This window comes from Papaver somniferum, chromosome 3 (genome assembly GCF_003573695.1).
Source record: "Papaver somniferum cultivar HN1 chromosome 3, ASM357369v1, whole genome shotgun sequence".
Lineage (NCBI taxonomy): Eukaryota > Viridiplantae > Streptophyta > Magnoliopsida > Ranunculales > Papaveraceae > Papaver > Papaver somniferum.
Window position 1 is genome coordinate 219,891,539 of NC_039360.1, and position 23,166 is coordinate 219,914,704.

At 36.7% G+C, this 23,166-nt stretch overlaps 1 long non-coding RNA gene across 1 annotated transcript; it reads right to left on the reverse strand.

The window, feature by feature from the left end:
- Window positions 1–21,339: 21,339 nt before the first annotated feature.
- On the reverse strand, window positions 21,340–22,384 carry LOC113358716. Its single transcript, XR_003364713.1, has 2 exons — window positions 21,944–22,384; window positions 21,340–21,868 (listed from the first exon to the last, which is right to left on the reverse strand). It is a non-coding gene; the product is annotated as an uncharacterized LOC113358716 (long non-coding RNA).
- Between the last annotated feature and the right edge of the window lie 782 nt (window positions 22,385–23,166).

Genomic DNA, 23,166 nt, shown 5'->3' on the forward strand with positions numbered 1-23,166 from the left:
AAAATTTGCAACTTCTTTTCAACTCTTTTCTCATGATGCAGTAGAGAGTACCAACTTCATAGTCGCAACGTGTCGATTTATATTCCGATGTTAGGACATAATTGTGTAGGGCTGCGTTCCATTGAATTATATATTAGTGGAAGTGAAACTGAAGGTTGGTAATGTTTTGGTACCACATACAAAACCTGTGGGCGCTGTGGCCTTTTTTCGCTTTTTCTTTTTCCCTATTTACTACTCCCCAAGCTGTATTGTCTATAATTAGAAAGCCGAGCAAAAATATCATGGCGCATTGTCACGTGCGGTCGCGTAGGAGCCACCATTCTCCTAGACCATTGGTTATAACTTTCTATCGGATTAGATTTACAAACTTTACCAGTTATATCGTTTATATTTACAAACTTTATTAAGTATGTGAATATAAAACTATAACAAATAATCATTTTGTATTTACATGACTAATTGACTAAACAAGAAGATTAAGTTGAAGTTGTTTAATATGTCGTCAAATGTATTGGTATGTCGTCGACTGCGTTGATTGTGTCGTCACCTACGAGCACAGAGGTATAGTTGGCATCATTCACTGTGTCACTCGGGATTTAAAACTAGTACACGATTCCATCCTTGTCTTTGTAAGTCTTTTTTTTTTAATAAATAAACAGGGAAGCCTGATGTTATACTTAGAATCCAAAACAAACAGAGTCTAAAACTAAAAAATTTCCAAACTGAATCCCGTAACCCGAATCATCTCGTAACCAGAATCATGTATTCCGAATCTCCACAAGAACATCAAACTAAAACTGTAACAGTAAAACAGTAACACCCGCCTTTACGGGAGAACTTGAATCGATGATACATGATTCACAGCTCGGAAGAACACAATTTTTAATAATCAACTGATAGAAGTAGAACCCTCTTCCAAAAGAAAAGGTACCATAAGTTTCATCTTGATACTCATCTTCTTTAACTGGTACAAAGAAAGTCTGTCGGCGACGATAAAACTCTATTTCCCACTGGAGAAGACGCTGATCAACATTATCCTTGAGGCAAACAACCATCAGGAACCAAACACCACACCCGGAGATCGGATCGAGAGAAAGGGTCACAACACCAAAGATTACAGGGACTAAATAAGGAAAGGGAAAATTTAGCTTAAACCTAGGAGTAACAGCCGAAAACAAACTGAATCTGACCGTATCTAGAGCTGTATTACAACCTAGAACAATAAGATTGCAGAAATTAAAAAAAATACAAGTAAATAGCCGAACAACACCATCAACAGGAAAAAAATCCAAACCGAAAAGTTCATGAGATGGTAGGTTATTTGTGTGGTAGGTTATTTGATTGTCGAGGCGGATGAAGTAAGTTTTTGGATCGAGTCACAAAGTTGGTAGGCAAATGCAATTTTCTACTAAATGTAACCAACTAAAGATCAAAACGAGAAAAAATAATAAAATAGCGTAGCCTAAGACCAACACTAAATTGGTTAAAAAGACCAAAATCCATAATTCCTGGGTTGGGTGAAATAGGTTCGTAAGTTTTGATACTGTTTATATCTACTATTCAAATATCCTACTTGGTTATTCCACCCAGATTTTTGTTTCTTAATTAACTGGAACAGACCAATATGTCCCTATCTTCTTCAAGTTTACCAGGTTAGTAAAGGTTGGAAAAAAACAAAGTAATTTGCATCTCAGCAAAAGAAAATATAAAGTAACATAAAACAGAGTAACATAAAACAGGGAACAAAAATTACAGGAACAAAAAACACTAAAAATTACAGGAACAAAAAACAGAGTACATAAAACAGGGTACGTGGATATTCCATACAACAATTGGAAAAAAAACAGAGTAATCTGCAATCTCAGCAAAAAACAGAGTAATATCCTTCAATATGTACGTGAATTTTCAGCTCAAATCCACCATTGCAATCTCAGCTCAAATCACCACCATTGCATGCCTGTAAAACCGTTAATTTCACATCTTCTTAGCAACATCAGACCCCACCCCAGCTCAAATTTTCTCAACCAAACACCAATTCAAACCAAACCAATAAACCCATGAATATCTTCTCCTCCAACAACCATCAGTAACCTCAAACATAAATATGAAATATAAACCAGTTTATACAGGATGAAACCAGCTTCATCCTAGTTTACAATGAATGAAACCCAATTCACCCAATCTAAAACAGGATGCAATCAGTTTCATCCTAGTTTAAAATGACTGAAAATTCAAATTCAACCTAATATAAACATGACAAAACCAAATTCAACAATCTAAAACAATATGAAACCGGTTTCATCTAGTTTAAAATGAATGAATCCGAATTTAATCAATTCCAAACAATTTCATCCTTGTTTACAATGAGTGATACCTAATTCAAAAATCAAAGATTCATCCTACCTATAGATGAAACCGGTTTCATGCTAGTTTAAAATGAGTGAAAGCAAATTCAACCCAGTTTAGTATAGGATGAAACCAGTTGCATCCTAGTTTAAAATGGGTGAAACCAAATTCAACCCAATTTAGTATAGGATGAATTTCATCCTAGTTTAAAATGGGTGAAACCAAATTCAACCCAATTTAGTATAGGATGAAACCAGTTTCGACGTGTCTGTTCCACTCAATCTAGCACGTGATAAAACCAGTTTCATCTAATTAAGATGAAAAAAATTGAAATCAATTGCAATCAAAACACAATTAAGGTTAAGAAATTTTCCAATTTGAGCATAGTCTTCATTTCTTATCTTCTGAAATCGAATTAACATAAAACCCTAATTTGAGAAATTTAATTAAATTACGCACATAGAAAACCCATCTTGATGGTGGTGTTACTGGTACATATGATGGTGTTGTTGGATGAAGTTGATGATGTCGATGGTGGTGTTGGTGATTGTGGAGGGGATAGAGATGGTAGAGGAATATGATGTTACTGGTTTGATATTAGAGACGGTGTAGAAAGAAGACGATGGTACTTGTTGTTTGGTAATTGAGAAGATGAGGTGCAGACGCTGATGGAGAATGAGAGATGGTAATAGCTTTTTTAAATCTGTTTTCTGTGGGGAAGACGGAGAAGACGAGAAGAAATGTTGAGAAATGGTGTGATAGAAAGGGTAGTTCAGTCTGTTTCAAATAAAAAAGAGTAATATCCATTTGACCTAGATGAAAAGGTTACCCGTCCATATGAACCGGGAAAGTAGCTTTTTGGCCAAATGTCCCATTTTCTATAAGAACAAGTTGCGGGTTTACACGATAAAATTTGAAGAATAAATATGTACATATATATATATATATATATATATATATATATACTCTTTTTGATTCAAAAGGGATCTATATTGATTTAAATAAGATTATTACAGGTTGTGAAATCTTTCCCTTGACCAATCTAGAGTATCTTGTGGAAGATTGTTAACGTATTCAAAATTTATCCTATATTTTCTGGTTTTCATTACTACTTTGTGTGCTAGGAAGTTCTTAAATATATTGACTGCTTGACAAGAGTAAAATTCATGATTTTGCAAGAGATATTTGATGTCAAGGATAGTTCCTTGATTCATCCAATGAGTATAAGAATTTTGTTTTTTTATTGACTTCACTAAAATTTCACTATCAGAATCAAAAACATCTTTGGTGTAGCCTTTAGCAATTTCCTAATCCACTGCATGTTTCATGGCCAAACATTCTAGCTGCTCCACCTCTTGATCATCTATCATTCCCCTGTTAAAAAAGCACCCTTTAGCTCGAAGGCAATGGCCTGCAAAATTTCTCACTATTAGTCAAATCCCTCCTGTTCAAGATGCTTTAAGAAATGATGCATCAATATTAATTTTAATATATTCTCTATGTGGTGGATCCCATTTGTGAACCTACAACTGTAAACTGCCATTAGTGGCAATAGCATTGTCATTATTAGATCCACAGTTGTCCACCAGAGTAGCAATATTACTCATGAATGTCGATCTGTTTAGCTTGACATTCTGAAAATCGCAACAAACCTGTCTTTCCATATTGTCCAAAGTGTGGTCATAAAAAATTTTAATTTATAATCTTTGTCAGAAAGGGATACATTACCTTGATTGGCTCCTACAACAAACCAGCTTATTATCCAACGCAATAAGTTGCCATGCATAGGTAAAACATTACAGATATTTATATTAACACCTAGCCACAAAGATTTAGTATAAGGGCAATCTAGGAATAGATGATCAGTTGTTTCAAGATTGTCATTACAGTTATTATAATGAACATCTATATCATGCTTGTATCTAGAAATTTTGTCTCTAGTTAGGACAATAAATCTAAGGCATTTCCAGACCAAGAGCTTGACTTTGTGAGGGAATGTACACCTCCAAACAGATTTTCCAGACATTACTATAGACAAGATGGTTACCCATATTACTAGTTTCATAGTTGCAGAGCACTTTATAGGCACTTTTGACTGAAAAATATTCAATTTCTATCAGGCTACCAAATTAAGGTATCAGAACCATACAAAGAAACCTGCATAGCTAAAATCTTAGAAGCAGTACCATTAGAAAAAAAATTGATTAATCAGTTACACATTCCAAACTTTAGTTCATGGCAGGAACAACTCATTAACAAAGGTTAAACTATAGCCAGTATTCATATCAGTTGGTTCAGGAAGAAAGTCAAGACCAATCACCCATTTGTCAAGCCAAATTTTCGCTTTACTACCACATTCAAAATACCAAAAGATATTTTCCTTAATACAATATTAATGCATGTATATATACCTTTTCAGATCCAATAATTATTCTCATTCAGTTTGTCTAAATGTAGAAAACTGTCACTCTTAAGATATTTAGATTCCAGAATTTGGATCCAGAACTCCTCATCTTTAGAACTAATTTTCCAGGATAGTTTCATGATCAAAACCTTATTGAAATTTTCTAAGTTTCTAAAGCCTAAACCACCTAATACTTTAGGCTTATTCAGAGCAGTCCAAGCGAAAAATTTAATACCTTTGTTATTTTTGTGTCCTCACCAGAAGTTCCTTTGAAGAGTATCCAGCTTATCGATAGTAGTTTTAGGAATCTTAAAATAACCCATTAGATAAGTAGGGAAAGAATTAAGCACAAATTTAACTTAAATAGTTATACCTACTTGGTTTAGAGAGATACTAACCCAATTATTTAGCCTATCTTCAAAAGATCTAACCTTCGAATGTCTTAAAAGCAAAGGAGCACCCAAATAAGTTTTTGAATCTGTGACAAGCTTCATATTCAAACTCTTAGCTAAGTCTTCAAAAGTAGCTGGACTAATATTACCACTGAAATAAACACAGGATTTATCAAAGTTCAAAGTTTGACCAGATATATTACCAAATTTTTGCAGAACATCTAGAATGTTTTCAGTGTTATGCATATTATATTTGGAAAAAAAATAAGAACTTCATCTGCAAAAAGGAGATGAGAAATGAGAGGAGCTCTTCTTGCAACCTTAATACGTGTTATGTCCTTGTTAGTCTCTGCAACCATTAAGCTTCTAAACAGAAATTCCATGGCCAAAATAAATAGGTAAAGACACAATGGATCACCTTGTCTAATTCCTCTAGTAGGCATATACTCTTGACAAGGTGAGCTATTTATTAAGACACTAATACTTATAGTAGAGATACATTGATGTATTAAACTACAAAAACTTTCATTAAAACCAAAATGAGATAAGACTTTCAAGAGAAAGGACCATTCTAATTTATCAAAAGTTATGGACATGTCTAACTTAAGAGTCATAGTGCCACTAATACCTTCTTTACGCTCCATTGTGTGAATAATTTCATGAGAAACGATGATGTTATCATGTATAGCTCTACCTGGAATAAAAGCAGCCTTAAAAGGGGAGATAAGCTTTTTGGTAAGGTCTAATCTTATTAGCTACAATTTTATAGGAAACATTTCAAAATCCTATAGGTATAAAGTCAGATGGATTGATAGGGTCTTTAACTTTAGGAATGCGGCAAATGTAAGCTTTATTTCAGCTTTTAGGTATATGACCAATGTCAAAAAAAAAGTTGGACAACATCTATAACATCATTTCCAACAATGTGCCACTGAGACTGATAAAATCCATCCTGAAACCCATCTGTTCCAGGAGAACTCCAAGCTGGCGTAGATTTAACAACATTTAACAACTTGATTGTGTTGTTTAGTGTATCTTGTCTCATGTGCCTGATCAAAAGAGACAAGATTGTGCACTTCTCAGGCTTTACGAAAGTTTTTTTTTTTCCTTCTTGGATTTGCTGTTTTTTGCAAGTTTGAAATTCCCTGTCAGTCAATAAAAGAGGGTTGTTCTCGACAATTCTACTCTTTTTAGGGTTATGGATTGTTCGTGTACGAACCTGTTTAAAGGTTGCGTAACCCTACATTCCTTTTTCCTTCTCCAGAACTCTTTCTATCCTAAGACTGCTTGTTGAGTTTAAATTGTGATTTCCTCTCGTAAACCCATGCACTTATGGATACTCCAAGCATCATGTCTTCTGATGGAAAAGATGTTAATATGATTGTTAACCCATCAATCATGAAGGAAAAAGAGAGATCTCCGTTACCTCCAACTTTGAAAAGAAAAGGAAGGAATGTGAGGAAACCAAGAGTGGTTCCTTCAAACTCTCAGAAGTTTTGTGGTGTTCTTGAAGAGTTGAAGGATACAAGAAAGGAGATTCAGCAAATAACGACTATTTTTATGAGAACTTTTGAAATTCAAAAAGCCCTAGTTCGACATCATCAGCCTAGAAGGTTTGTTGGAATTGACTCCTATCTTCACGAACTGTATGTTCCCATGGTTGTTGAAGACAAGGAGTCCGGGGACGATAAAGAATTTTTCAGAGGTCTCAATGTGTAGGAAACTTCTTATGAGAATTTTTATTCTTATTTTTGTTTAGAAGTATTACTAGGGTTTGGAATAGCCATTATTGTGACATATCTAGCTCCAAACGTTTTCATCTTTAATATTTATAGATTTATTTATTTAAACTCTAAGTTATTTGGAAGATGATGTTTGTAATTTTAATATTTATGGTTTTATATATTGGAAATTGTTATGGGATATGTTGTTTACGTCCGTGAACCTTGACTGTCCCATATTTGTTCAAAAGTTATCTCTATTATATGTCGGTATGAAAGTATTGATAAAAGATAGAATGAACATTTGACAAAACAAAAGTAAGCCTTTCATGTCATTATAAAAATATTGATGGAAGAGGGGATGAACTTTTGTTGACAATAATTGTCTATTATATGTCATTGTGCAAATAGTGATGGAAAATAGAATGAATTCTTGTTTATTCCGCAGTATCGATTTTCCCAAGATACACATCTTTGTGTATTTATTGTGTTGCTCCGTAAGTCTTCTATGTCGAGCATGTGCAATTGAATTGATCATCTTTGTGGTTAATTCAATTGAGATTTTTGGATACAAATTCATGTTTTCATGTGATTTGGTTATATCCAAAGAAATCCTTCTTTTCTTGTAAAAGCAAGGTCACCTTTGTTGTTATCTCGTGAATGACATTTTATGGGGGAGAGTTCGTTTTTGAACTTGTACTTAATTGCCATATCTTTGTGGGGAGTACGGCTATGGAATATTTTAGGGGTTATCTTGTATTTTTATAAACTCCTTGATGAATGCATTTAGCTTCGGCTTTATGATTGGATTTAAATTTGTTGGTATGTTTTTCTATTTTGATCATGAAGAATCTCTATGTAAATTCATGAGGATCCCACTAGTTTTCGTACCTTTGCCAATTTTTATTGACAAAAAGAGGGAGAATTAATGTGTAGTTTCATACTACAAATACATATGGTTTAGCGGATCATTATGTAAGGTGGAGTGGTTTTCATATTGAGATGATGTATTGACTAAGGGGGAGCGATACATATCACCATAGTATTGTTCTCAAAGTTGTGATGCAACTGAACTTTGATGCTTGTTGATGGTGGTTTTTAGTTCAGGGCTGAAGTTGTAAAGTTCCCGCATTTAATATGTTGTCACTCTGCAAAGAGACAGAGCCACGTAATAGTGATGAGTGTCAACCTCTCCACTGACACATTTATTGAGCCGTTCAATATATTTACATGAAATTTATCCAGATTGGCGAATGTAGGAACCATCCCAGATGCTCTGTAAATTTCGGCGCCTTGCCCATATTACTTATTAATATAAGATTCACTAAATACTTTTCTGTGCTATGTTCCCCGGCTGAACCCTTAATATTGATATGACATGACAATTAATGTTCACTCGCAGCAGAGTAGCATGAATTTCCCGAAATATCAAGGTTAAGGTATTTGCATAAAAGAACTCAACAGGAAAGCACACTGCTCTCCGGCAATAAATTTAAAGAACTCTATACAGATTTCAATCAATTTTGTGATAACTCACGAAAATATCCTAACCCAATTAATTTGCAAAATTAGGGTTTTGCGCCCCGTGCAGTATATTAGATCTTACTGGTCGAGACTAAACCTAGGAAAGCTAGGCAATTGATCCGCCATGGATTAGTAGGTTCAAAATCCTATCCAAAATCAGAAAACAAGGAATAAAAAGAGGAGACACGGAAAAAGGAGCATCAGCAAAGGGAGGTGTGGTCGTGCCATAAGCCAGCCGACGCCACTTGCCAATGGCCACGCCCCATGTTGCTTGACCGTCCCTCTTCTTTCCCATCGACCAATCAGGTCACTTTAAATCTGCCACACGCACACTAGAAGTGTGGCCACGCCCATGCTTGGCCAGCCTCTTCTATATTAACCAATCAGGTTGCTCTAAACTTGCCACAGTATTTAAGGAGGCAAATTGCGCCAGATGGTCACAAAGCCAATTGGCTTTCCAAAACCGCGCCAACATGCCAAACGTGCCATGTTGCGCTAATGAGCTGAACGGCATGCCAACATGCCACTCCGCCACGCCAAACGTGCCAATTTGTGGCAGCATGCCAAACAGGCCAACGTGCCGTAAATAGCGCACCTACGTGCCAACGTACATCTTGTTCATGGCCAACGTCATGACATGCTTAAATTAGGGTTTTCTAGTCAGAATCACGACTTTGTTTTAGGCGCATTAACCAAAACCCTAATTTCCAGTTATGGCCCAAATTACGCCGCTTTGGGCCCACAACATGCCACGAGCCATGTGGAACCCAGAAAACTCTAAAAGTGGCTCCACGCTATGGCCACTCATAGCCGCCCTTGCTCTTGTGGCCATCCCCGTGTTATGGCTCTGCCATGATTCCTTTGTCATGGCCATGGCTCCGTTTGCACAAAAAACGACATTGTGCCACGGCCACATGCCACACGCGCTAATTAGTGTTTCGATATTCCGAACCCTAATTTAGCCAAGGTTGTCACGCCAACCAAGCCAAGTAATGCTCCCTAAAGCATTAAGTTTGATATGGCAACTGGAGCCAATATTGCTGAAGCCATATTTGGGTCTAACACCAATATGCCAAATTCTAGCCTTGGCCATGGCACCAAGCCCTAATTTTGGCTACGACGCCAAATCCTAGCTTTGGCCATGCCACCATGTCACTTGCATGTGCCAATGGCTCTACTATGCTATTAAAAGATACCAACGGAATGCGACCATAATCAATGACCACCCTCTCACATGAATTACAATCTCAGCCGTCCAAATTCTCCACAGAATTGATAGGACTATGGAAAGTTTTAGGCGACCAGCAAGCCTAATAGCATCACACGCTATTCTCTTGCGGAAAGTCTCCTGACTTTTACTCGCAACACATGGCTATCTGCTACTTAGTTGGCGTATAATTAATCAGAGTATCCAGGTCTTGTACACAAGACCCACTCAGCAATCTGCTACACTTTTCCATACTCGAGACATCAAACATGTCACAAACTGGGGGGTGCTCATCAGGGTATTGGTTTGGCGGTTTACAGCGTGAGGCGTGCAACACGTCCATCATAAGAAAGTATCAGGAAAACAGGGCAGTTAGTGGTGGAAAGAAGTTGTGGGTGTAAACAAACCCGTTTCCTTCATAGTGGGAACATGGCTTCTGGAATTTACACATTACCTCACTTCTCCATCACTCAACGACTCCCACTTCCTACGAGACCAGGGTGCATTCAGTTATGACTTGTATAAATATGTTTCACCTATTTCGACCAAGCAACAAGTTTTTGGTGAATAACAACACGGTATCCAGAAAACACCAAAGAACTAATAGCTTACATTCCGAAAGCTAGTTCCACATTCTGATACAAGTCATAAAATAGCCACACCTTCAGAATTAACCATTCTGGTCTCAACACCTTCTTCGCGTCCCTCCCTAAGACCAACCCTTCTCCTTCACTTTGTGACCGAAGCAAGCTTGGAACGTCCATTTGTTGGTTTAGTCCAGGATTGTACAGATTGATCTCTCAAATCTAAAATACTCCCGCGCAGTACATTTGTTTAAGGTTTAGGCTCGTTTCTCATCCACACACCCAAATTGACCAAAACCAGCAGAAACAGTTTTTACCCACAAATAATTGGCGACCACAGTGGGAGATTAATCTCTCGGTTGCAATGCCAATTTCCAAATTTATTTTTCAATCCTAATTTCAAGATGGTAGAGCTCAGGTCCAGGTCAGTAACAAACCCTGATGCCACAGGCGCTGAAAACGCCCTTGATATCAACATTCATTCCAGTGACATCAATGTACCACCTGTCAGCACGATCAACACCCTTGGCGCCGCAGACTCTACCACCAACACCAGCGGCATAAGAAACGTTCCCTCAGGCGTTACACCTCTGATCACCAGATCCAGAGCCGCTGCCGCCACCCCTATTGTTTCTTTAAGTGTGACGCTTCTAGTTGTCACCAGAGCTGCTGCCACTCCACCATCAGGACGAGAGACCGGAGGGGACAAAGGAAGCCAACCCCCTATTACCATTGCTGATTTGATGGAAAGACAAGAATTTCTTGCTAAGGCTCATACGGACATGGCCACAACTCAAAAGGATCGAAACAATGAACATACGAATGATTAGTTAAGGGATTCAGAACTCGGGCGTTAGATTGTCATAAACCAAATGTGACTGAACATCAATTGGTGGAGTTATGCATTAATGCTTTCTGGGGCTCTGTTCACAAAACTATGTAATCTATAATGGAGCGTGTGTGTGAGATTCTCTATTTCTCCAAGGTGCAGCGCCGAGATATATTTTCAGCCCTTAGTTGTATTGCTTTGGCGCTTCGACCTTTTCTCCAGAAGCCTCTTCAACGTTCTCTCCAGAAGCCTTCGCTTCAAAGTTCTCTCCAAAAGCCGCTCCGCTTCAACTTTTCGCTCCAGAAGCCGCTCCGCTTCAACGTTTCGCCTCTAGAAGCCGCTCCGCTTCAACGTTTCGCTCCAGAAGCCGCTCCGCTTCAACGTTCTCTCCAGAAGCCGCTCCGCTTAAACGTTTCTTTCCAGAAGCCGCTCCTCATAAACGTTTCGCTCCAGAAGCCGCTCCGCTTAAACGTTTCGCTCCAGGAGCCGCTTCAAAATTTCTCCTCCAGAAGCCTCTCCTCTTAAACGTTCTCTCCAGAAGCCGCCACTCCTTTCTGCTAAGGTTCGTTCCCGTAGTCGCCACTTCTCCCTGTCAAGGACTGTGATCGCAGCCAACCAAGTCTCTTCTGATCACAGCTGCTGCCAAGAACCTCTTATGCTCGTTCGTTGATACCGGCCATAGCTTCAACATAGCAACAACTACTACAAATAATATTTCGTCCATGTGATGTTCCAAGCATCCCATCCAGGAGAGTACAATAAGCTTGTATCAAATCACAGAGGCGTGGATTCAAGGTGGTAAAACCAAAGTAAGCTACACTTGGGGACTGAAGCCTCCTTCAGGTTTAGAAGTTTAAACGCAATCACCGTCTTACCAGCGAATGCAATGGAAGCACACCTTCCACGAGAAAATAAGCTCAGGATAATTACACATGGGGACTTTTGTCACGCTGATTACTCACGGGAGATCCTGATACACCCAAAGCTCAATCATGCGCGAAGGACATGCCTAGCGGAGATAGAGCTAAGTAACTATCCTTAAACTAAATGTTTTATATCTATTAGGCATATCAAATAAATATTAAATCTATTAGTGTTGAGACGTTCAAATTCCTCAACACTCACTACTGTGTTTCCAGGCAAACTGCCTCAACACATTTTTCATCTTAGTGTTGAGACGTGAAAATTCTTCAACACTCACCACTGTGTTGCCAGGAAAACTGCCTCAATACATTTTTCTTCTTAGTGTTAAGACGTGAAAATTCCTCAACACTCACTACTGTATTGCCAGGAAAACTGCCTCAACACATTTTTCCTCTTAGTGTTGAGACGTGAAAATTCCTCAACACTCACTACTGTGTTGCCAGTGAAAAAGCGGGGGTCTAACAACCTCACCCAATATTTAGATTAGAAATTTGTATAGAAAAACTCCAATATACTTTTATGAGAATCAAGTAGACAGTTAGACTCAATCAATAGAAAAGTATATCAAAGAGTTTTATATCTCTATCTCTTGATTTAATTCTTACTCAAACAAATCTGCGAGTCTTGATTAAATACAAGAGATATAAACTTGGATGGTACCAAAGACCAATATCCAAGGATCACTCAAATTCTAATCAACAACCAAAGGTTGGATTTCACAATTGATCGATACAACGCATAACCTGTGATATTTCAATTATATAACAAAATATAATGCGGAATAGAAATAACAAAGACACCAGAAATTTTGTTAAAAAGGAAACCGCAAATGCAGAAAAACCCCGGGACCTAGTCCAGATTGAACACCATACTGTATTAAGCCGCTACAGACACTAGACTACTACAAACTAACTTAGGTCTGGACTGTAGTTGAACCCTAATCAATCTCACATTGATTCAAGGTACAGTTGCGCTCCTTACGTCTCTGATCCCAGCAGGATACTACGCACTTGATTCCCTTAGATGATCTCACCCACAACTAAGAGTTGATACGACCCAAAGTCGAAGACTTGATAAACAAATCTTTCTCACACAGAAAAGTCTGTAGAATTGAATAAATATGTTTCCCACAGAAATACTCAAGAGTTTTTGTTCCGTCTTTTGGTAAATCAAGGTGAACAAGAACTAATTGATAAAGCGGTCTTATATTCCCGAAGAACAGCCTAGTATTATCAATCACCTCACAATAATCTAAATCGTATGGCAGCGAAACTAGATATTGTGGAATCATAAACGATGAGACGAAGATGTTTGTGATTTATTTTTATCTTGCCCTATCGGAGATATAATCTCAAGACAATTATTCCATTGACCTTGTACGATAGAACATGGCAAGATCAGATCGCTCAACTACAAGAAAAGTAGTTTCTTCTAGCTTCACAATCCCAATGAAGTCTTTCGGTCGTTAACCTACAGGTTCTCGAGAAGAAACCTAAGGTTAAAGGAGAATCGACTCTAGCAAACCAACTAGTATCACACAGGAGGTGCGGGGATTAGTTTTTCCAGATGCTATATGTCTCTTTTATATAGTTTTCAAATCAGGGTTTGCAATCTATGTTACCTTGGTAACAAAGCATTCAATATTCAACGTTAGATGAAAAACCTGATTCAACCAAGATAATATCTTTCAACCGTTAGATCGAAACTTAGCTTGTCACACACACAAATGAAATGTATTCATTTAGGGTTGAGTAACCGTACCTAAACGTGTATACTTAGTTGGTTCACAAATAGTTAACCAATGGTTAGCCATATGAGCACTTTCATATTAACCGTATTCATCTTTCTCATAACTAGTTCAAATTACTCATAAGAACTAGTTGAAGAGTTGTTCAACTGCTTAGGTCTTTATTCATAGACACAATTGAAACAAAATCGGTTTGATCCACTTGAATCAATTCTTGAACAATATATCCACGGTTTGCAAATATGGCATTCCTTATAATTTATTGTTTTAAGTTCATGAACTACTGATTTGAGATATCACCAGCTTGAGTACGCATACGGGTATGCGTACCTTAGCTACCGGATTGGAGTTTACAAACTCAGCAGAAATTTTCGGTTCGAGAACTTCCGTGAGTACGCGTACGGTTACCCATACCTAAGGTGACTGGTTTACTAGTTTCCAAACTTACAAACTCCAGCAGAAATTTTCGTTTCGAAAACTTCCGTGCTCAACCTGTCTCATTTACCAATACCGCATACACACATATGCACGCACTTGGCTTTCGTCACATGGATTTATACACTAATGTGCGAACACACTATATATGCTTATATCCATAGATGGTAATCTCAACTCTACATTTAAATCATTGAAACATTCTTCTATAATGTTATAACAATCGTTATTCACGACTATCGTCATCAAAGCTATTTTCAAGATTGAAACGTCATCATGACTTTCGCCACGGGTAAAGATGAAAATGGTTAAAGCGAAAGCTTACGAACACATATTTCGAGAAAAAAATAGACGAGTAAACTCGGCTCGAAATAACAAATGTGTATGTATGAAAACTATCATACTTATACGAGTTTGTCTCAAGAGTAGGAGATAGAATATATTTTTGAGTGATAGATAAGTTCAAGTCTCCACATACCTTTTAGTCGGATGAAGTTCCACCGGTTCCTCGAGTAGTTCTTCGTCTTCGTAAGATGATCGCCATGGAGTCTGGAACTTCAACTACACTTGACTATCCTAGACCGAGATTTAGTCATAAGTAAACTAGAAATCAAGACATATAGTTTTGGTCACTAATATTAACAAACATGCTTGAGATAGCAACACATGCGAGTTAGACCAAGCGATGCTCTAACAATCTCCTCCTTTGTCAATTTTAGTGGCAAAACTATCAATACATATGGATTACACAAAAGATAAAACTTTGTAGCTTCTCGTCCACATGCTTGATCTCCTTGGTGCTTCAACATTACTCAAAATCTTCGTCACTTCTAAGTACTCTAATGATTCCAAAGGTTGTAAGTTTAGCATCATCGTTGTTGAAGTTCCGTAGCCATAACAATGAGAAAACAATAGCTCTTGATTATTGTTATACAGTGTCATAGTATTATTACACAACATCAAAGTTCTCATATCACAACTTCGACAACAATACTATGGTGATATGTATCACTCCCCCTTAGTCAATACTTCGTCTCAACACGAAAACCGCTCCCCTTACATAATGATCCGAAAACCATATGTATTTGTAGTGTGAACTACATATTAATTCTCTCCATTTTGTCAATAAAATTGGCAAAGGTACGAAAACGGAATCCTAATGAAATTCTCATGGAGACACTTCAAGACTAAAGAAAAGTACATATCAACTTTGTTTTGATGCAATCATAAATCCGAAGCTAAATGCATTCATCACGGAGTTTATAAAGATACAAGATAAATCCTCAAATATTCCACAGCCGCACTCCCCACAAAGATATGGAAATTAAGCGCAAGTTCAAAAGAACTCTCCCCCATTTGATGTCATTCCCGAAAGAACAACAAGAGCGACCTTACTTTTAGAAGAAAATAAGGATTTCTTTGGACACCAACAACCAAAAAATGATTTTGCTATCCAAAAATTCTCAATCAAATTAACCACAAGAGAACCCATGATTAATCTAATCGGAATACACAACCAAAATAATCACAAACGAATCTATAATTAGTTTAGTTGGAATTGCTCACACAAGAAGACTTATGGATCCACAAAGTATATACATAAAATATGGATCAGGGAAGATCAATACTGCGGAATATACAAGGATTCATTCTATTTTCCATCACTATTAGCATAACGGTATACAATAAACATAATCCTTGTAAACAAAAGATTTTAACCTATCTTCCATCAAAGAATTGACATAATAGGATTAAGTTTTGTTTTTCAAAAGTTCATTCACTCTTGTATCTGTACATGCATATCGACATATAAACAAGATAACTTTTGACATCGTATGGGACAATAATAGTTCACGGATGCAAACATACATATACCATAACATATTGCAATATATAAAACCATAAAGATTAATACTGCAATCATCATCTTTCAAAACAATTTTTTATAATTTAAACAAATAAACTAAAAACATGAAGATGAAAATGTTGGACATAGCTATGTGTACTCACAATAATGGTTATTCCAAACTCTACTTATTCTTCTAAACAAAACACAAGAATAAAATTCTCATAAGAAGGTTTACTAGACATTATAGAGCTTTCTCAGAGCATCCACAGAGAATTCCTTCTTATTATTGAAGAAGCTATTGATAATGGGATTATTTAATTCCTCTAGATCTTCAGAAATGTCAGTTAACTCACTAAGTTCTCTTTTCAGTTCACACAAGGTGTTCTTGGTTAGAGGCAACATTTTTCATAGTGAGTTATCTTTTCTAAAGAGGAAACGATTTGAGATTTTAAATTATTTCTCTTGTTGATGAAATCTTTCACCATGCCACTAAAATCATTATCATAATAACAAACAGACAAGAGACAGTTAGAGGAAGAACCTTCTTCATTGATTGTCAACTTCACTTTCTTTACTCTTGAGGAAGAGATCCTTCACAAAGATATACATTAACTGCTTCGACTGCATCTCGTCTTGTGATCCCTCTAGTTACAGGAACCATGGGAATGTATCTTTTGATGAGGAAGGAGAAAAGAAGGACACGGAATTACATATACGGATTTGTAAACTTAAAATCCTAAAAAGACATTGAATGAGTCTTTCAGGATTTGTTATCCGCCCTCCATATTCTTAGGAGAAAATTTTCTTAACAATTAAAAGAAAAATATTTACAAACACAAGGACTTGAGCCACTTTTTAGTGCAACCCTCATTTTTCCCAAGCTAAAAATGAGGATGCAGACGTCACCAGCATTAGTTGGTGACCGAGTGAGCCATATGCTCACACCTCTTATTTTTTTCGTGGCTTTTCACTGTTTGTTGTGTAGACAGATTTCTTACCTCGTCTCGATCTGGATTTTTTTAAAAGAACTTGGTTATCTGGACCCAGATTCATTTTTTGCATGTTCTCTTGAAGTTTGGTGATTCTCGTATTGCTCTTTCTGAATCTCCAAAAAATGCTCTGTTCATGCTTCGAATGTCCACAAAAAGAACAAATCAATGAGGATTTTTCGTCTTTATGTGATTTTTCCTGTTTAACACAACAATCAACAAACGTTGTTCTTTGATTAGTAGGAACGCACAACTTTGAGCTTTTAGTTTTGCTTTTGAATCCTAAACCATTAGTGTTTCCAAAGGATCTCTGACCAAATAATATTGCTGCAATTTTGTCAGAGCTTCCAGATAATCTTTGCAGGTCATACTTGAGAGTGTTAATATCTTGTTCCTTTAGACACATGGTTCTGACGAACTTGTCATTAAGATGCTCTATATCAATGTTTTTCGCATGGAGTGATGATTCAACTCTCTTCAAGGAGGACTTCAAGTGAAGGTTTTCTTGAAGAATCTTTTTATTTAAGAGTTCAAGAAACTTTGTGTCACATTCAAGTTTTGAATCAGAAGTTGAAGAGGAGAGAGACTCTGTAGTAGACTCTTCTGAGACATCCATAGTAGTTTTTTCTTCTATTGAATCATCAGAAGCATTAACTGAAGATGGATATTCATCACATCCATTTTTTCCCCTTTATCAAATTCTTGACCTTTCTGATTAATAGTGAATTATCACATTCATCAGCCCAAGACAAGTGAGAGGATACACCTGTTTTGGTTACAGCATTGAGCGCGAATGTTCTGCTTGTGTCAAGAGTTTTTAACTTTCCTATCAGAGTGTTTCTGGAAAGTATATTAAAGTTATTTCCCTCAACGATGGCATGCCTCTTAGAGTCGTATCTAGATGGCAGCGATCTGAGAATTTTCATCATAATGTCCTTTTCAAGAATAGTCTTACCCAATGCAAAATATGCATTAACAATTTTAGACACTTACGATTAAACTCATCAACTGAATCTTCATCTGCATATGAAGGTTTTCCCAATCGGAATTAAGGTTTTGAAGACTAGCTTCCTTTTCGCTGATATTACCTTCGAATATGGTTTCTAAGATATCCCACGCATCTTTAGACCTAGTGTATTTTGACACTTGGTGCTGAAGATTTGGGGCAATGGCATGTATGATGGAATTCAAACCATCGGATTTTTGCTTTTCAGCAAGTATCTCAGCAGCATCGTATTCGCCAATATTTTTTTGGAAGATTAACGTTACCTACTGCAACAACGGGAGCATCATAGCCATCAACAACATATATCCATGATTGGAAATCACGCGCTTGAAGAAAATCTCGCATAGCAATTTTCCATCATAAGTAATTAGAGCCATCGGAGACTGGTGGTACATTAATAGAGATAGCACCTCTGTCCATAGAGTCAGATCGCTACAAACACATACTTTTGAGGTCTTGAACGTGTTTGCCTGCTCTGATACAATTGAAAAAACAGGGGTCTAACAACCTCACCCAATATTTCGATTAGCAATCTGTATGGACAAACTCCAATATACTTTTATGAAAATCAACTACACAGTTAGACTCAATCAATAGAAAAGTATATCAAAGAGTTTTATATCTCTATCTCTTGATTTAATTCTTACTCAAGCAAATCTGCTAGTCTTGATTACATACAAGAGATATAAACTTGGATAGTACCAAAGACCAATATCCAAGGATCAATCAATTTCTAATAAACAACCAAAGGTTGGATTTCACAATTGATCGATACAATGCACAACCTGTGATATTTCAATTATATAACAAAATATAATGCGGAATATAAATAACACAGACACCAGAAATTTTATTAACGAGGAAACTGCAAATGCAGAAACACTAGCCTACTACAAACTAACTTTGGTCTGGACTGTAGTTGAACCCTAATGAATCGAGCACTGATTCAAGGTACAGTTGTGCTCCTTACGTCTCTGATCTCAGCAGGATACTACACACTTGATTCTCTTAGTTGATCTCACCCAAAACTAAGTGTTGCTACGACCCAAAGTCGAAGACTTGATAAACAAATCTGTCTCACACTGAAAAGTCTATAGAATTGAATAAATCTGTCTCCCACAGAAATACCCAAGAGTTTTTGTTTTGTCTTTTGGTAAATCAAGGTAAACAGAAACCAATTGATAAACCGGTCTTATATTCCCGAAGAACATCCAAGTATTATCAATCACCTCACAATAATCTAAATCGTATGGTAGCCAAACTAGATATTGTGGAATCACAAACGAAGAGACCAAGATGTTTGTGATTTCTTTTTATCTTGCCTTATCGGAGATATAATCTCAAGCCAATTATTCAATTTAACTCGTACAATAGAAAATGTCAAGATCCGATCGCTCGGCTACAAGAAAAGTAGTTTCGTCTGGCTTCACAATCCCAATGAAGTCTTTCAGTCGTTAACCTACAGGTCTCGATAAGAAACCTAATATTAAAGGAGAATCGACTCTAGCAAACCAACTAGTATCACACAGGAGGTGCGGGGATTAGTTTTTTCAGATGCTAGATGTCTCCTTTATATAGTTTTCAAATCAGGGTTTGCCATCTAAATTACCTTGGTAACAAAGCATTCAATATTCACCGTTAGATGAAAACCCTGATTCAACCAAGCTAATATCTTTCAACTGTTAGATCGAAACTTAGCTTGTCACACATACAAATGAAATGTATTCATTTAGGTTTGATTAACCGTACCTAAACGTGTACACTTAGTTGGTTCACAAATATTTAACCAATGGTTAGCCATATGAGCACTTTCATATTAACCGTATTCATCTTTCTCATAACTAGTTCAAATGACTCATAAAAACTAGTTGAAGATTTGTTCAATTGCTTAGGTCTTTATTCATAGACACAATTGAAACAAAATCGGTTTGATCCACTTGAATCAATTCATGAACCATATAGCCACGGTTTGCAAAGATTTCATTCCTTATAATTTATTGTTTTAAGTTCATGAACTACCGATTCTAGATATCACCATCTTGAGTACGCGTCCGGGTATGCGTACCTTAGCTACCGGATTTGAGTTTACAAACTCAGCAGAAATTTTCGGTTCGAAAACTTCTGTGAGTACGTGTATCTAAGGTGACTGGTTTACTAGTTTGCAAACTTACAAACTTCAGCAGAATTTTTCGGTTCGAAAACTTCCGTGGGTACGCGTACTCAACCTGTGTCCTTCACCAATACCGCATTCACACATGTGCACGCACTTGGCTTCTGGCACATGGATTTATACGCTAATGTGCGAACACACTATATATGCTTATATCCATAGATGGTAATCTCAACTCTACATTTCAATCATTGAAACATTCTTTTATAATGTTATAACAATTGTTATTCACGACTATCGTCATTAAAGCTATTTTCAATATTGAAACGTCATCATGACTTTCGTCACGGCTAAAGATGAAAATAGTTAAAACGAAAGCTTACCGGCACATATTTCGAGAAAAAGATAGGCGAGTAAACTCAACTCGAAATAGCAAATGTGTATGTATGAAAACTATCATACTTACACTAGTCCAGAAGGGCCTATAAATGACGTATGAAATCTGTTATAAAACATGGTTTATCACGGCTTTCATCTGTCATTCGAACCGTTATCTATTTGGTGTGACTCTTTATAAATAACGAATCGAAAACGTCATTTAACTATGACAAATAAAGTATGTGACTTTAAGTCAGGGACATACTCTATTATTTAGTATCACGGTTATCATATGTTAAATTTAATAACAGTTGATGTCTGTCCTATGTAAATGCTCTGTCATCATTCAGCCTACTGATTCAGACATTAGTATTTAGATATGGCGATTCAGACATTAGTATTCAGATCGGGTGATTCAGAAGTTGGTTGAATCTGAGACAAAATTTTCCCCTGGTTCTGAAAACAAAATATTAAATGAAACGGTTTAAATTCTAGTTGCAATTTAAAGAACTTTATATTAATATAAAAAAAAAAAACATTCAACACATAGAATCTCTAAATACAAACTGAAAGACAAATTATAGAAACCTAGAATTGCATACTAAACATTAAAACTGAAATCCATCTACTAAGATTGTCACCTAATCTTGCCACTCTAATTTGGTAGCTATCCTACAAGATTTACATAAGTTTTTGGCCACTTAGTCTTGTCATCTGTTGCAATATCTCCAAGTACTCCTTCCATTTCGCATAACATAGCACTTGCATTCATAATTTTATCAAACTTATGATCACGACCTTCCTAATGAACACATTCTGCAATGGGTAAATGCTTGATGTAGCCTTCCCAATATCCTTTCCAATCATCTCAGGGATAAATTTTGCCACCAATTCTTTAAGATCACATGAAGAGGCCAGGTTTACCATGATTTCAGCCATCTTGTGAAGAATCCGACAACACAAAGTACAGATGATACAATCAGGAAATAATAAGAAAATGTTGGTTTACCATGATTTCCCTATTCTTCCAATAGGGTCACAAAAGAATCTTACACACATGAATCACATGAAATGATAAGAAAATGTTGAATTCGAAAGACCCAACTTCACCTCTCGAATCTGGCTAGATTGAGCATAACAAATTCTCTTGACCTGTTTGTCTGACTGCTTGGTGAATATACTGCAGAACGATGAAACAATCTTGAGAAAATGTTGAAATCGAAAGACATAACTTCACCTCTCGAATCTGGCTAGATTGGGCATAACAGGTTCTCTTGACTTGTTTGTCTCGCTGCTTGGTGAATCTAATGCAGAATGTCCTCGAGGTGAAGTTGTCTGTTGTCTTGACATCAATATGCATTTCAATCAATGTCTGCCACTTTCTTACAAGAGGTCTCAACTTGTCTGTGGTAAAATCCATTCCCTGAATCAAACAATTATAAATATATGTATCAAAATAAATCATTAATAAGAGACGGAATTGTAGATTGTTACTTACCCAGAAATTGGTAAGAACATTCTTTCTTTTAACATCCTCAACTCTAAGTCTGAACTTCTTGCACACTTGATCCTCATTGCCTCAAAGATCAGCCAATGAAACCTCACAGTTGGCGAGTGAGTCCTTAGGAATCAATCTGGAAAACAAGGAGAACATGCAATCCATTAATGTACATTGTTAAGATTATGAAGCAAATGAGGCTGATACTTGAAACACTGCCTTTGTAACCGTTAGCTAAGATCATAAATCATTGGCAGACTCAATACTAAAACATGAAACAAAGAGATGAGTCAGGTGAAAACAATGAAGCTATGTCTTATAGTCATCATGGGTATATCTGAAAGAACAAGTGCCTCAACAAAATCACAAAGCAAGTTTTCAGCAGGAATTGGTGCCAAAGCTTGTAAGCATCACCTACGATCATAGTTGTGCTACATCGGTATACCAAAAGATGGGCACCTAAGTTTCAATCAGCTGCTAGCTATGAATAAGAGACATAATCTACAAACATCCAAGATTGTTCTCTTAGGCAGTTCAAAGGGACATAACATCAATGAGCTTAAATTCCTTAATACCACCAACGGCAGCATTACTGCATCACCCCCACATCACCACCGCCACATACAAAAAGATGGCGTCTAAGTTTTTAAGTTAATAACATTTCTACAGTGGTGGTGTTGATGTTTTGGACAGGTGGTTAGTGATATGGTGGTGGTGGTGGTGGTGGTGGTGGTGATGTTGTATTATGGTAAAGGTGGTTGCCGTGGTATTGGTATTGTAGTGTCATGGTGGTGGTGCTAGATTAAGTGGCTATGAACTCGAATTTGAGAGGCATAACCAGTCGATTACTACTCATGTTCTAACACTATTCTCAAAACTGTAATGTTGTCTTTCACAAGATCACTGACTAATATCAGCTAAGTTGTCCTACTTGTGTAAAGATGATTACAAAACTGAGAAGAATAAAAAAAAATGCTTTGTAATTTAAAATGCAGGTGCTCATAAAATAATTCCATTTTGTTGATGCATTTCATCAAACACTTTGCACATATTCATCAGTTTATTCATAACCAAATCAGATAACATGAGTTATACATCGGACTTTTACATAGAAAACAGAACAGATGATGAAATTAACCTTTAAAGAAGCTTGATGTATTATTCCTTGTCAATGAGTAAAGAGGAGGAATGCAAGTAAGTGATGAAATATATAAAGTGGTAAC